Source organism: Procambarus clarkii, chromosome 3 (assembly GCF_040958095.1).
Source record: "Procambarus clarkii isolate CNS0578487 chromosome 3, FALCON_Pclarkii_2.0, whole genome shotgun sequence".
NCBI lineage: Eukaryota > Metazoa > Arthropoda > Malacostraca > Decapoda > Cambaridae > Procambarus > Procambarus clarkii.
In genome coordinates this window covers 5,315,321-5,330,834 of record NC_091152.1, presented here as the reverse complement: position 1 = coordinate 5,330,834, position 15,514 = coordinate 5,315,321, and positions in this window count along the sequence as shown.

Here is a 15,514-nt window from a genome sequence, read left to right as displayed (position 1 = left end):
GTCCCCCTCGTGGTGGTCGCCGTCAACCCCTTCGTGTTGTGAAGATCACCTTTGATGGTAGGACCCTTCCATCCTCTGTCATTCTTGCTGGTGCCAGGTGCTCTGTCCAGGAGTATATTCCTTCTCCTCGGCTTTGTAACAAGTGCTGGAGGTTTGGGCATGGTGCCCTCCGCTGCTCTGGGTCTGTCTCTCTCTGTCCTTTGTGTGGGGGTGAAGGTCACTCTAAGTCGGAGTGCACTTCTCCCCAAGCTCGCTGCCTCAACTGCGGTGAGGCCCATCCTACCTTCTCCCGTGCCTGTATCCACTACAAGCTTGAGGCGGCCGTCCTCAACTTGAAGCACCGGGAGCGTTTATCTTTTCCTAAGGCGAGGCGCCAGGTTCGCCGGCTCCTGCCTTATGCTAACGTCTCTTATGCTTGCGTATTGCGCTCTTCCTCTCCTCGTCCTTCCCTCCTTCCTCAGACTGACAACCGTTTCTGGGCCTTGGACCCTGATACGCCCACTGCCCCCTCCTCTGTTCCTTTGAGTTCTGTCCGAAGGGTCCCCCTCCTGGTCCTCTGTCTGGGGTTCCCCTTCTTTCTACCCGGTCTGTCGTGTCTCCTGTGTCTTCTTCCTCGTCTCCCTCCAATCCTCCTTCCCATCCTCTTCCTCCATCTATTGGCTCTCCCCGCCGCCTGTCGGTGCAGACGGATGTCCATCGCTCTCCTAACGGCCGTCGTGAGTGCTCTCGTTCAGCTTCTCCTGTTGAGACGCTGGAATCCATTGCCGGTACGTAGTTGCTGGGACACCGGTCTCTTTAAGTCAGAAGCGTAAGCCTGGCTCCTCTCCTTCCTCCTCCCCGGCAGGTAAGAAGGCTTCGCTTTCTTCCTTGGCCTCTATTTCTGGCTCTGTTGCTCCTTCCCCTCCCATTTCTGTGCTTGCGCCCCCTGTTCCTGCTATGGAGGTTTCTTTGGCCCCTGCTTCCCTTTCGGTTGCTGCCCTTGCTGAGGTGCTCTCCCCTTTTTCTACTCCCCCTCTGCCTGCTGCTGTCCTTGACTGCTCCTCTCCGCTGTTTCCTCCTCTTCCTCCTCCGGACCCCGCCCGCCCACCCTCTGCTCTGTTCTCCCGCTTCCTTCCCTCCGTCTTTGTTCAGTTTACCCATGCCCCCTAACCCTGACTTTGCTGACCCTGATCCCGACCCTGATATTCTTTAACGTGCTGTATTGCTCTTTCGCCTTTGTTTCTTCCTTGTTCTCTGTTGTTGTCCTTTCCCTTCTCGTCGATGTCTATCCTTCAATGGAACGTTCGAGGTTATTACGCCAATTTCCTCGAACTCCAACTTCTGATTTCACGGTTTTCGCCCCTTTGTGTCTCCAGGAGCCGATGCTTGGTGCTCGTCCTGGTCGTTTTCGTGGCTATTCCTTTCTCTCCCCCCCCCCCCAGTCATTGCTGGTGCTCCTAATTCTTCTGCTCTCTTGATCCGCGCTGATGTTCACTTTGTTCCTTTACTTTTTCCTTTGCCTCTCCATTGTTCTGCTGCTCGTATCTTTGTGGGGAAATGGTACATAGTTTGTTCCATTTATCTCCCCCCGAGTGTCCTGCTTTCTCTTCCTGATTTGAAACACCTCTTGGACTCCTTGCCGGAGCCTGTGTTCCTGCTGGGTGACTTCAATTGTCGTCATTCTCTTTGGGGTGATGTTCTGACGAATACCCGGGGTCGCCTTCTTGAGCCGTTTCTCCTCTCTTCTTCCCTGTCTCTTCTGAATTCTGGTGAGCCCACTCATTTGGACTCTCGGACTCGCACCCTTTCCTGTATTGATCTTTTTCTCTGCTCTTCTTCTCTTTATTTAGATTTCACGTGGCAGGTTCTTGATGACCTCCATGGCAGTGATCATTTCCCTATCCTTGTTTCCTTTTTCTCGTTTCGCCCTTCCCTCTCTTTTCCTAGGTGGCAGTTTGCTAAAGCGGACTGGAACCTATTTACCCTCAGTGCTGCTCTCTCTGACCTCTCCCTTCTGCCTCTCCCTCGCGCTCTCCTCCTTTTTCATGACACTGTCTTCGACGCTGTCCTCCACTCTATTCCTCGCTCTTCCTCCCGGGGTCCACGGAAGTGCGTTCCCTGGTGGAATGTGGACTGTGCTCGGGCTGTCCACTGTAAGTGTGCAGCCTGGAAGAGGCACCGCCGTCGGCAGATGACTGATTCTGTTCTTTTCTTTCGGAAAGCAAGTGCGGTGGCCTGTAGGGCCATCCGTATGGCTAAATGTGAATGTTGGATTTATTATGTCTCCACAATTACGTCCGAATGTTTCCCCGGTCCTTCACCTCCGTGGTACTCTTGTGGCGGACCTGTTGCAGGTCGCTACCGAACTGGGTTCTCACTTTTCTTCTGTTAGCTCTTTTCTTCATCTTCCCCAATCTTTCCTTTTTCGTAAACCTGTCCTTGAGTCTCGTCCTTTAGATTTCTGCACTCGTCTTCGACTTTCCTATAATGATCCCTTCTTTCTCTCTTAACTTCGTTCTGCCCTGGCCCTCTGCTGTTCTACGGCAGCGGGCTCCGATGGTATTCATTATGAGATGCTTCGCCATCTCCCTCCGAGCACGTCTCAGTATTTACTGAGTCTGTATAATCGGATCTGGGAGTCGTCGTCAGTCCCTGAGGACTGGCTCGATGCCTTTGTCCTCCCTGTTCGCAAACCAGGGTCTCTGGGAACTTCCCCTAAGGACTTTCGCCCTATTGCCCTCACAGGTTGTGTCTGCAAACTCTTTGAACGTATGGTTAACGTTCGTCTGATGTGGTTCCTGGAACACCATCACCTCCACTCCCCTTCTTAATTTGGTTTCCGCAAGTGCCGCAGCACGACAGATGCCCTGGTGAACTTGGAGGTCTATATTCGTACTGCTTTTGCTGCAAGGACCTCTGTTGTTGCCGTCCTTTTTGACCTGGAAAAGGCTTACGACACCACTTGGCGATATCATATTCTGTCCCAGCTTCATTCTTTTGGCCTTCGTGGTCATCTCCCTCACTTTCTCCGCAGCTTCCTCTCTCGTCGTTCCTTTTGGGTGCGCCTTGGTACCGCTCTCTCTGCCTCTTTTCAGCAGTATGAAGGTGTGCCCCAGGGTAGTGTTCTGAGCACTACTCTTTTTCTGGTTGCCCTCAATGGTCTTCTTTCCTCTCTTCCTTCAGGTGTCTTCTCCGCTCTCTATGTCGATGATCTTACCCTTTGCTGTCAGGGTGATGATTCGCCTGCCTCTCGTTCAGCGCCGGCTTCAACATGCGATTGATGCCGTGTCGTCTTGGGCCAGCGATCATGGCTTCAAGTTCTCTACTTCTAAGACTTGTGTCATGTCTTTTACTAGGAAACGGGTCGTTCTTCATCCCTCTTTGTCACTTTATGGTCATCCCCTTGAGTACAAAGATTCCGCGAAGCTTTTGGGGTTATTCCTTGACACTCGTTTGTCTTGGCCTCCCCATATCTCTTACCTCCATGTTGAGTGCTCTAAGGGCCTTGCCCTCCATCGGGTATTGTCCCATACTTCTTGGGGAGCGGATAGGTGCACTCTCCTTGCTTTACATTCCTCTCTCGTCCTGTCTAAGCTCGATTATGGTTGCCCCTGCTTACTCATCTGCTTCTCCTTCTACTCTTCGCCGTCTTGATGCTTTGCACCATACTGGGTTGCGCCTCAGTTCTGGTGCCTTTCGTTCGACTCCCGTCCTTAGCTTGTATGTTGACACTGGCTTCCTGTCTCTCCAGGACCGCCGTGATCGCTACTGTCTTCGCTATCTTGCGCGATCCTTACAACATCCTTCCTCTCGCCTCTGTCATGCTTAACTTTTACCCCTCCTGCGGTTCCTGTTCCTCTTCACACACCTCCCTCTTTCTGTCCGGTTATCTTGCTTGCAGAGTTCTCTTTCCGATCGTGTTTCTAATGTTTCTTCTCGTGTTGTTCCTTCTTTGCCCCCGTGGAGAGTCCCCCTTCCGCAGTTTTGTACATCCTTGACCCGCATCACAAAAGCTTTTACCCCTCCTACGGTTCTAAAACGCCTTTTCCTTGAGCACTTTTCTTATCACTTCCGCTCCATTTCTGTCTTCACTGATGGGTCTAAGTCTGCAGACGGTGTTGCTACTGTTGTTTTTCCTGATCGCACTTATATGTGTCGCTTACCTCCGGAGACTAGCATCTTTACAGCGGAGCTTTATGCTATTTTCTATGCTCTTCGTCTCCTGCTTTCTCGTTGTCAGTCTTCCTTTGTAGTTGTTGTTGACTCGCGTAGTGCCCTCATGGCTCTTGGGTCCTTTAATCTGGTTCATCCAGTAGTTGTTGAGATCCAGCGTTGGCTGTTTCTTGTCCACAGTAAATTTAAGTCGGTTGAGTTTTGTTGGGTTCTCAGCCATATTGGTGTGTCTTTAAATGAGCATGCGGATGCTGCCGCCAAGGAAGCTGTCCGCTCTTGTCCCATCTCTCGTAAAGGTATTCCATATTCCGACTTTTACCCGGTTATCCATTCTCCAATTCTTACCCGTTGGCAGGCTTCTTGGTCGTCTGTTTACTGGGTAACAAACTTCGTACTCTTAAATGTTGTGTTTCCTCGTGGCCGTCCTCCTGCCACTGTAAACCGGCATTGGGAAACAGCTCTGGCAAGGTTGCGTATTGGCCATACTGCCCTTAACCCATGGTCACTTGATGGAGCACCGCCCTGCTCCTTATTGTCCTAATTGCATTGTCCCTCTTATGGTCGTGCAATGTCCTTCTTGAATGTCCTGACTTCTAGGACGAGCATGTGTCTTGCTGTCCGACCGCACCTCCCGGTCGCCTGTCCCTCAATGGAATTCTTGGTGACTCGGATACTTTTGATATCGTTTCGCCTTATGCGTTTTTGTTCTCGTATTGGCATCCTTGGTGATATTTAGCGCCCTCTGATTATTCCGCACATTTGATGGTGCTACATACCCTTCCCGGTTGGTGCCTTCTTTTGATAATTACTTACTTACTTCCCCCCTACCCTCCCCTCTCACCCCCATACCCTCCCCTCTCCCCCACCCCCCAATTCCTCCCCTCCTCCACCAGTCCTCCCCATACCAGATCCCCCCCAGCTCCCACTTACCCCAGATCCCAACAGGTGCCCCCCAGAGGAGAAGCAGAAGAGAGTCAGTTTCAGGGTGATATACTCGAACATAGATGGGATCACAAGCAGGACAAATGAACTAAGGGAAAGTGCACAAGAAGTGAACTGCAGATGTAATCGGACTCACTGAAACAAAACTCTCTGGAATCATAACGAATGCCGTGTTTCCCCTGGAGTACACAGTAATAAGAAAAGAGAGGGAAGGTAGGGGAGGAAGCGGAGTGGCCCTACTCATGAGAAAGGAATGGAGTTTTAAGGAGATGGCTATCCCGGTCTGTGAGGGTTTCAGAGACTACATAGCAGGCACCATGACAATGGGGAGACCAAGAATAGTAATAGCAGTAATATAACAACCCTCCACCAAATGACAGGAGACCCAGTCAAGAGTATGAAAACAACAACATGGCAGTTAACACTATAATTGAGAGGGCAGCCTCTGCTGCCTGTAGAAATAGATCCCACCTGCTCATCATGGCCGACTTCAATCACGGAAGGATTGACTGGGAGAACAAGGAACTGCATGGAGGCGAGGATACGTGGAGAGCCAAACTATTGGAGGTGGTGATTAGAAACTTTTTAACCCTGCATGTCAGAGAATCCACAAGGATGAGAGGCAATGACGAACCAGCGAGACTCGACCTAGTCTTCACTCTGAACGATTCCGACATAAGAGAAATAGGTTTTGAGGACCCAGCAGGAATGAGCGACCACAGTGTACTGGTGTTTGAGTACCTGATTGAAGAGGGTTATTGAACTCGAGGAGGGATACCGAAACCAAAAGGTTTGCATACCGAAAGGGAAACTATGAGGGATAAGAAAATTCCTAACAGATATAGCATGGGAAAACAGAGCTCAGGGGAAAGACGGCCCAAGATATGATGGACTACATCACACAGAAGTGCAAGGACGCAGAAAACAAGTTTGTTCCCAGTCCAAAAGGAAAACAGAGAAATAAAGATGAGAAACACATGGTTTAATCAGAGATGTAGGCTAGCTAAGCAGCAAAGTAAAAGGGCATGGAGAAACTATAGGAATAACAGGACGCTGGAGAGCAGAGAAAGATACCAGAATGCCAGGAATGAATATGTCAGGATGAGAAGAGAGGCAGAAAGACAATACGAAAATGAACATCGCAAGCAAGGCAAAGACTCAGCCTAAATTGATGCATAGCCACATCAGGAGAAAAACAACAGTAAAGGAACAGGTTATGAAATTAAGGATAGGGGCAAGAAGATTCACTAACAAACGACAAGGAAGTGAGTGAGGAATGGAATAAGAAATTCCAAGAGGTCTTCACCTTAGAGCAAGGAGAAAATTCCGAGAGATAAGAGAGGGAATTGCTAACCCAGGAACCACTGGAAGAGTTTAAGATTAACCAGCGGAGAAGTAAGGAAGTGTTTACTCGAGTTGGATGCGACAAAGGATATAGGCCCAGATGGAATCTCCCTTGGATACTAAAGGAATGAGCAAAAGAACTGTGCCTACCACTCTCCATAGTGTATAACAAATCACTGGCAACAGGGGAACTACCAGATATTTGGAAAGCAGCTAACGTAGTCCCGATATACAAGAAAGGGGATAGAACAGGAGGCACAAAAACTACAGGCCAGTGTCCCTAACCTGCATACCAATGCAAGCTGATGGAGAAGATTGTGCGAAAGAAAGGTTAGTGGAGCATCTGGAGCGAAGGAACTTTGTAACACAGCATCAACATTGTTTCAGGGATGGCAGGTCCTGCCTCACAGGGTTACTTGAATTCTACGACCAGGCAACAAAAATAAGGCAAGAAAGAGAAGGGTGGGCAGACTGCATATTTTTGGATCGTCAGAAAGCCTTTGATAAAGTACCACATTAGAGGCTAGTGAAAAAGCTGGAGATGCAGGCTGGAGTGAAAGGGAAGGTACTCCATTGGATAAAGGAGTACCTAAGCAACAGGAGACAACAAGACAGTGTGAGGGGTGAGGTCTCAGATTGGCGAGACGTTACAAGTGGAGTCCCGCAGGGGTCAGTCCTTGGACCTATACTGTTCCTGATATATGTAAATGATCTCCCAGAGGGTATATACTAGTTTCTCTCAATGTTTGCTGATGATGCAAAGAGGATGATAGTAGGAGTTACAAGATGACCTAGACAGACTGAGTGTATGGTCCAACAAATTGGTTGTTGCAGTTCAACCCGAGTAAATGCAAAGTAATGAAAACTAGGCAGTGGAAACAGGAGGCCAGACACAGGATACAGAATAGGACATGAAGTACTTAATGAAACGGACAGAGAAAGATCTTGGAGTTGATAATCACACCAAATCTATCTCCTGAAGCCCACATAAAAAGAATAACGTCTGCGGCATTGCGAGGCCTGGCTAACATCAGAACAGCGTTCAGGAACCTTGTAAGGAATCATTCAGAATCTTGTACACCACATATGTAAGACCAATCCTGGAGTATGCGGCCCCAGCATGGAGCTCGTACCTTGTCAAGCACAAGACGAAGCTGGAAAAAGTTCAAAGGTATGCCACTAGACTAGTCCCAGAACTAAGAGGCATGAGTTACGAGGAAAGGCTGCGGGAAATGCAACTTACGACCCTGGAAGACAGAAGAGTAAGGGGAGACATAATCACTACCTACAAAATCCTCAGGGGAATCGACCGGGTAAACAAGGATAAACTATTCAACACTGGTGGTACGCGAACAAGTGGACACAGGTGGAAACTGAGTACCCACATGAGCCACGGGGACGTTAGAAAGAACTTTTTCAGTGTCAGAGTAGTTAACGGATGGAATGCATTAGGCAGTGATGTGGTGGAGGCTGACTCCATACACAGTTTCAAATGTAGATATGATAGAGCCCAGTAGGCTCAGGAATCTGTACACCAGTTGATTGACAGTTGAGAAGAGCCAAAGCTCAACCCCTGCAAGCACAAATAGGTGAGTACACAGCTGACTCACACACACACACACACACACACACACACACACACACACACACACACACACACACACACACAGTGGGGAAGTAAGGAAGTGTTTACTAGAGTTGGACGTGACAAAGGCTTTAGGCCCAGATGGAATCTCCCCTTGGGTTCTAAAGGAAGGAGCAAGAGAACTGAGCCTACCACTCTCCATAGTGTATAACAAATCACTGGCAACAGGGGAACTGCCAGATATTTGGAAAGCAGCTAACGTAGTCCCGATATACAAGAAAGGGGATAGACAGGAGGCACTGAACTACAGGCCAGTGTCCCTAACCTGCATACCATGCAAGCTGATGGAGAAGATTGTGCGAAAAAAACTAGTGGAGCATCTGGAGCGAAGGAACTTTGTAACACAGCATCAACATGGGTTCAGGGATGGCAGGTCCTGCCTCACAGGGTTACTTGAATTCTACGACCAGGCAACAAAAATAAGGCAAGAAAGAGAAGGGTGGGCAGACTGCATATTTTTGGATTGTCAGAAAGCCTTTGATACAGTGCCACACAAGAGGCTAGTGCGAAAGTTGGAGATGCAGGCTGGAGTGAGAGGGAAGGTACTCCGGTGGATAGAGGAATACCTAAGCAACAGGAGACAACGAGTCTGTGTGAGGGGTGAGGTCTCAGATTGGCGAGACGTCACAAGTGGAGTCCCGCAGGGGTCAGTCCTTGGACCTATACTGTTTCTGGTATATGTAAATGATCTCCCAGAGGGTATAGATTCGTTCCTCTCAATGTTTGCCGACGATGCAAAAATTATGAGGAGGATTGAAACAGAGGATGATAGTAGGAGGCTACAAGATGACCTGGATAGACTGAGTGAATGGTCCAACAAATGGCTGTTGAAGTTCAACCCGAGTAAATGCAAAGTAATGAAACTAGGAAGTGGAAACAGAAGGCCAGGCACAGGATACAGAATAGGAGATGAAGTACTTAATGAAACAGACAGAGAGAAAGATCTAGGAGTTGATATCACACCAAACCTGTCTCCTGAAGCCCACATAAAGAGAATAACGTCTGCGGCATATGCGAGGCTGGCTAACATCAGAACGGCGTTCAGGAACCTGTGTAAGGAATCATTCAGAATCTTGTACACCACATATGTAAGACCAATCCTGGAGTATGCGGCCCCAGCATGGAGCCCGTACCTTGTCAAGCACAAGACGAAGCTAGAAAAAGTCCAAAGGTATGCTACTAGACTAGTCCCAGAACTAAGAGGCATGAGTTATGAGGAAAGGCTGCGGGAAATGCACCTCACGACACTGGAAGACAGAAGAGTAAGGGGGGACATGATCACAACCTACAAAATCCTCAGGGGAATCGACCGGGTAAACAAGGATGAACTATTCAACACTGGTGGGACGCGAACAAGGGGACACAGGTGGAAGCTGAGTACCCAAATGAGCCACAGAGACGTTAGAAAGAACTTTTTCAGTGTCAGAGTAGTAGTAAATGGAATGCATTAGGAAGTGATGTGGTGGAGGCTGACTCCATACACAGTTTCAAATGTAGATATGATAGAGCCCAATAGGCTCAGGAATCTGTACACCAGTTGATTGACGGTTGAGAGGCGGGACCAAAGAGCCAGAGCTCAACCCCCGCAAGCACAATTAGGTGAGTACAATTAGGTGAGCACACACACCCACACAAGGCCTTTAGAACTTGTGTAAGGAATCTTTCAGAACATTATATACCACATATGTCAGACCAATCCTGAAGTATGCAGCTCCAGCATGGAGTCCATATCTAGTCAAGCATAAGACTAAACTGGAAAAGGTTCAATGGTTTGCCACCAAACTAGTACCCGAGATGAGAGGTATGAGCTACGAGGAGAGACTACGGAAAATAACCTCTCTTCGTTGGAAGACAGAAGAGTTAGGGGGGACATGATCACCACATTCAAGATTCTCAAGGGAATCGACAGGGTTGATGAAGACAGGCTATTTTAACACAAGGGTAAACACACTAGGGGACACAGGTGGAACTGAGAGTGCCCAAATGAGCCACAGAGATATTAGAAAGAACTTTTTAGTGTCAGAGTGGTTGACAAATGTAATGCATTAGGAAGTGATGTGGTGGAGGCTGACTCCATACACGGTTTCAAGTGTAGATATGATAGAGCCCAAATGCTCAGGAACCTGTACACCTGTTGATTGACGGTTGAGAGGCAGGACCAAAGAGCAGAGCTCAACCCCCGCAAGCACAACTAGGTGAGTACACACACACACTGCAGGCTGGCTGGCCGACTGGACAGCGCTCTAGACTCGGGGACCTAGAGACCGGGGTTCGATCCAGGCGGGCCGGCGGAAAAAAAATGGGCAGAGTTTTCCTTCACCCTCAAGCCCCTGTTACCTAGCAGTAAATAGGTACCTGGGAGTTAGACAGCTGCTACGGGCTGCTTCCTCTGTGTGTGTGTGTGTGTGTGTGTGTGTGTGTGTGTGTGTGTGTGTGTACTCACCTAGTTGTACTCACCTAGTTGTGTTGCGGGGGTTGAGCTCTGGCTCTTTGGTCCCGCCTCTCAACCGTCAATCAACAGGTGTACAGATTCCTGAGCCTATCGGGCGCTATCATATCTACACTTGAAACTGTGTATGGAGTTAGCCTCCACCACATCTCTTCCTAATGCATTCCATTTGTCCACCACTCTGACACTAAAAAAGTTCTTTCTAATATCTCTGTGGCTCATTTGGGCACTCAGTTTCCACCTGCGTCCCCTTGTACGTGTTCCCCTTGTGTTAAATAGATTGTCTTTATCTACCCTATCAATTCCCTTCAGAATCTTGAATGTAGTGATCATGTCCCCCCTAACTCTTCTGTCTTCCAGCGAAGTGAGGTTTAATTCCCGTAGTCTCTCCTCGTAGCTCATACCTCTCAGCTCGGGTACTAGTCTGGTGGCCAACCTTTGAACCTTTTCCAGTTTAGTCTTATCCTTGACTAGATATGGACTCCATGCTGAGGCTGCATACTCCAGGATTGGCTTGACATATGTGGTATACAAAGTTCTGAATGATTCTTTACACAAGTTTCTGAATGCGGTTCGTATGTTGGCCAGCCTGGCATATGCCGCTGACGTTATCCGCTTGATATGTGCTGCAGGAGACAGGTCTGGCGTGATATCAACCCCAAGTCTTTTTTCCTTCTCTGACTCCTGAAGAATTTCCTCTCCCAGATGATACCTTGCATCTGGCCTCCTGCTCCCTACACCTATCTTCATTACATTACATTTGGTTGGGTTAAACTCTAACAACCATTTGTTCGACCATTCCTTCAGCTTGTCTAGGTCTTCTTGAAGCCTCAAACAGTCCTCTTCTGTTTTAATCCTTCTCATAATGTTAGCATCGTCTGCAAACATTAAGAGAAATGAATCGATACCCTCTGGGAGATCATTTACATATATCAGAAACAAGATAGGACCGAGTACAGAGCCCTGTGGGACTCCACTGGTGACTTCACTCCAATCGGAGGTCTCACCCCTCACCGTAACTCTCTGCTTTCTATTGCTTAGATACTCCCTTATCCACTGGAGCACCTTACCAGCTACACCTGCCTGTCTCTCCAGCTTATGTACCAGCCTCTTATGCGGTACTGTGTCAAATTCTTTCCGACAATCCAAGAAAATGCAGTCCGCCCAGCCCTCTCTTTCTTGCTTAATCTTTGTCACCTGATCGTAGAATTCTATCAAGCCTGTAAGGTAAGATTTACCCTCCCTGAACCCATGTTGGCGATTTGTCACGAAGTCCCTTCTCTCCAGATGTGTTACCAGGTTTTTCTCACGATCTTCTCCATCACCTTGCATGGTATACAAGTCAAGGACACTGGCCTGTAGTTCAGTGCCTCTTGCCTGTCGCCCTTTTTGTATATTGGGACCACATTCGCCATCTTCCATATATCTGGTAGGTCTCCCGTCTCCAGTGACTTACTATACACTATGGAGAGTGGCAAGCAAAGTGCCTCTGCACACTCTTTCAGTATCCATGGTGAGATCCCATCTGGACCAACAGCCTTTCTAACATCCAGATCCAGCAGGTGTCTCTTGACCACCTCTCTCATAATTTCGAACTCTTCCAAGGCCGCCTGGTTTACCTCCCTTTCTCCTAGCACAGTGACCTCACCTTGTTCTATTGTGAAGACCTCCTGGAACCTCTTGTTGAGTTCTTCACACACCTCTTTGTCATTCTCTGTATACCTGTCCTCGCCTGTTCGAAGTTTCAATACCTGTTCTTTCACTGTAGTTTTCCTTCTAATGTGACTGTGGAGTAGCTTTGGTTCGGTCTTGGCTTTGTTTGCTATATCATTTTCAAAACTTTTCTCTGCTTCTCTTCTCACCCTGACGTACTCATTCCTGGTTCTCTGGTATCTTTCTCTGCTTTCTGGTGTTCTGTTATTCCGGAAGTTCCTCCACGCCCTTTTGTTCAGTTTCTTCGCTTCCATACATGCCCTATTATACCATGGATTCTTCTGTTGCTTCTCGGATTTTTCCCTTTGGGCCGGGATGAACCTGTTTACTGCCTCCTGACACTTTTGGGTAACATAGTCCATCATACCCTGTACAGACTTATCACTGAGGTCTGTGCCCCAAGGTATTTCACTTAGGAAACTTCTCATCTGTTCATAATTTCCCTTTCTGTATGCCAGCCTTTTGATTCCTAGTTCTTTTTTGGGGAGAAAAGTCCTAGCTCTACCAGACACTCAAAGTTCAATACACTGTGGTCACTCATTCCCAAGGGCACTTCCATCTTAACTTCTCTTATATCCCACTCATTTAGGGTAAATATCAAATCAAGCATTGCTGGTTCATCTTCTCTCATTCTTGTTGGTTCTTTGATGTGCTGGCTTAGAAAGTTTCTTGTTGCCACGTCCAGCAGCTTAGCCCTCCATGTTTCTGGTCCTCCATGTGGGTCTCTGTTCGTCCAATCTATCTTCCCATGGTTGAAGTCTCCCATAATTAGTAGTCCAGATCCATTCCTGCTAGCAACAGAAGCTGCTCTTTCTATTATGTTAATGGTGGCCATGTTGTTTCTATCATATTCCTGTCTAGGTCTTCTTTCATTTGGTTGTGGATTATATATGACTACGACTATAATTTTTTTTTCTCCATTTGTTACGGTACCTGCTATGTAGTCACTGAAACCTTCACAGCCCTGAATATCCATCTCCTCAAAATCCCAGCCTTTTCTTACCAGCAGAGCTACACCACCCCCACCTCTTCCTTCCCTCTCTTTCCTCATAACATAATAGTCCTGTGGGAACACTCCATTTGTTATCGTTTTCGTGATCTTTGTTTCTGTGAGGGCTATTATGTCTGGGTTTTTCTCTAGTACCCGTTCTCCAAGCTCATTTGCTTTATTTGTAATTCCATCTATGTTATTGTACATCGCTTTGAGGCTCACTTTCTTCTGTCCCTTCTCAAATCGCCTCCTTGGTGAGTGTTCTGCTGGTGGGGAAGGCTGTTCCATGGGTGTGAGGACCTGTGAGGTGGATAACAGGGTCTCAGAGGATACTGGGATGAGGGGCGGGGGATCCACTGAAATGGGAGGGACAGGGAGGGTAGGGTATGGGGTAAAGGGAGGGAGGACGGGAAGGAAAGGGGGGAGGGAGGACTCGGGAGGAGGGGAGGGGTAGAAGGGTGGGGATTGGGTGTGGGGGGAGGGAGATTTGGCTGAACATTTGAGTGGGGGCAGGGAGGGTTTGGGGTATGGGGGTTTTCTATGCAGACGAGGGAGGCGGGTTGTCCTCCCTTCTAGAGTTACTGGGTAGCTGGTTGTGGGTTCCCCCCTCGCTTCTGGGGGTGTTGTGTTTGGAGCTGTGACTTCCTGGTTTTCCCCTCTCGCCCTGCGCCTCTTCCTTGCTTCTGCCGCCACGGCTGTGTGTGTGTGTACTCACCTATTTGTACTCACCTATTTGTGCTTGCGGGGGTTGAGCTTTGGCTCTTTGGTCCCGCCTCTCAACTGTCAATCAACTGGTGTACAGATTCCTGAGCCTACTGGGCTCTATCATATCTACATTTAAAACTGTGTATGGAGTCAGCCTCCACCACATCACTGCCTAATGCATTCCATCCGTTAACTACTCTGACACTAAAAAGTTCCTTCTAACGTCTCTGTGGCTCATGTGAGTACTCAGTTTCCACCTGTGTCCCCTTTTTCGCGTCCCACCAGTGTTGAATAGTTTATCCTTGTTTACCCGGTCAATTCCTCTGAGGATTTTGTAGGTTGTGATCATGTCTCCCCTTACTCTTCTGTCTTCCAGTGTCGTAATTATATATGTGTGTGTACTCACCTATATGTGCTTGCAGGATCGAGCATTGACTCTTGGATCCCGCCTTTCTAGCTATCGGTTGTTTACAGCAATGACTCCTGTCCCATTTCCCTATCATACCTAGTTTTAAAAGTATGAATAGTATTTGCTTCCACAACCTGTTCCCCAAGTGCATTCCATTTTTCTACTACTCTCACGCTAAAAGAAAACTTCCTAACATCTCTGTGACTCATCTGAGTTTCCAGTTTCCACCCATGTCCCCTCGTTCTGTTATTATTACGTGTGAATATTTCATCTATTTCCACTTTGTCAATTCCCCTGAGTATTTTATATGTCCCTATCATATCTCCTCTCTCCCTTCTTTTCTCTAGTGTCGTTAGGTTCAGTTCCTTCAGCCGCTCTTCATATCCCATCCCTCGTAACTCTGGGACAAGCCTCGTCGCAAACCTCTGAACCTTCTCCAGTTTCTTTATGTGTTTCTTCAGGTGGGGGCTCCATGATGGCGCGGCATACTCTAAGACGGGTCTCACGTAGGCAGTGTAAAGCGCCCTAAAAGCTTCCTCATTTAGGTTTCTGAATGAAGTTCTAATTTTCGCCAGTGTAGAGTATGCTGCTGTCGTTATCCTATTTATATGTGCCTCAGGAGTTAGATTAGGTGTCACATCCACTCCCAGGTCTCTTTCTCGAATCGTTACAGGTAGGCTGTTCCCCTTCATTGTGTACTGTCCCTTTGGTCTCCTGTCACCTGATCCCATTTCCATAACTTTACATTTACTGGTGTTAAACTCCAGTAGCCATTTCCCTGACCATCTCTGCAGCCTGTTTAAGTCCTCTTGGAGGATCCTACAATCCTCGTCTGTCACAACTCTTCTCATTAATTTTGCGTCATCTGCAAACATTGACATGTATGATTCCACTCCTGAAAACATATCATTTACGTAAATTAGAAAGAGGATTGGTCCCAGCACCGATCCTTGAGGTACTCCACTTGTTACTGTTCGCCAGTCCGACTTTTCGCCCCTTACCATTACCCTCTGGCTCCTTCCTGTTAGGTAGTTCTTCACCCATACTAGGGCCTTTCCGCTTACTCCTGCCTGCCTCTCAAGTTTGTATAGCATAGTTTGTATAGTTTGTGTGTGTGTGTGTGTGTGTGTGTGTGTGTGTGTGTGTGTGTGTGTGTGTGTGTGT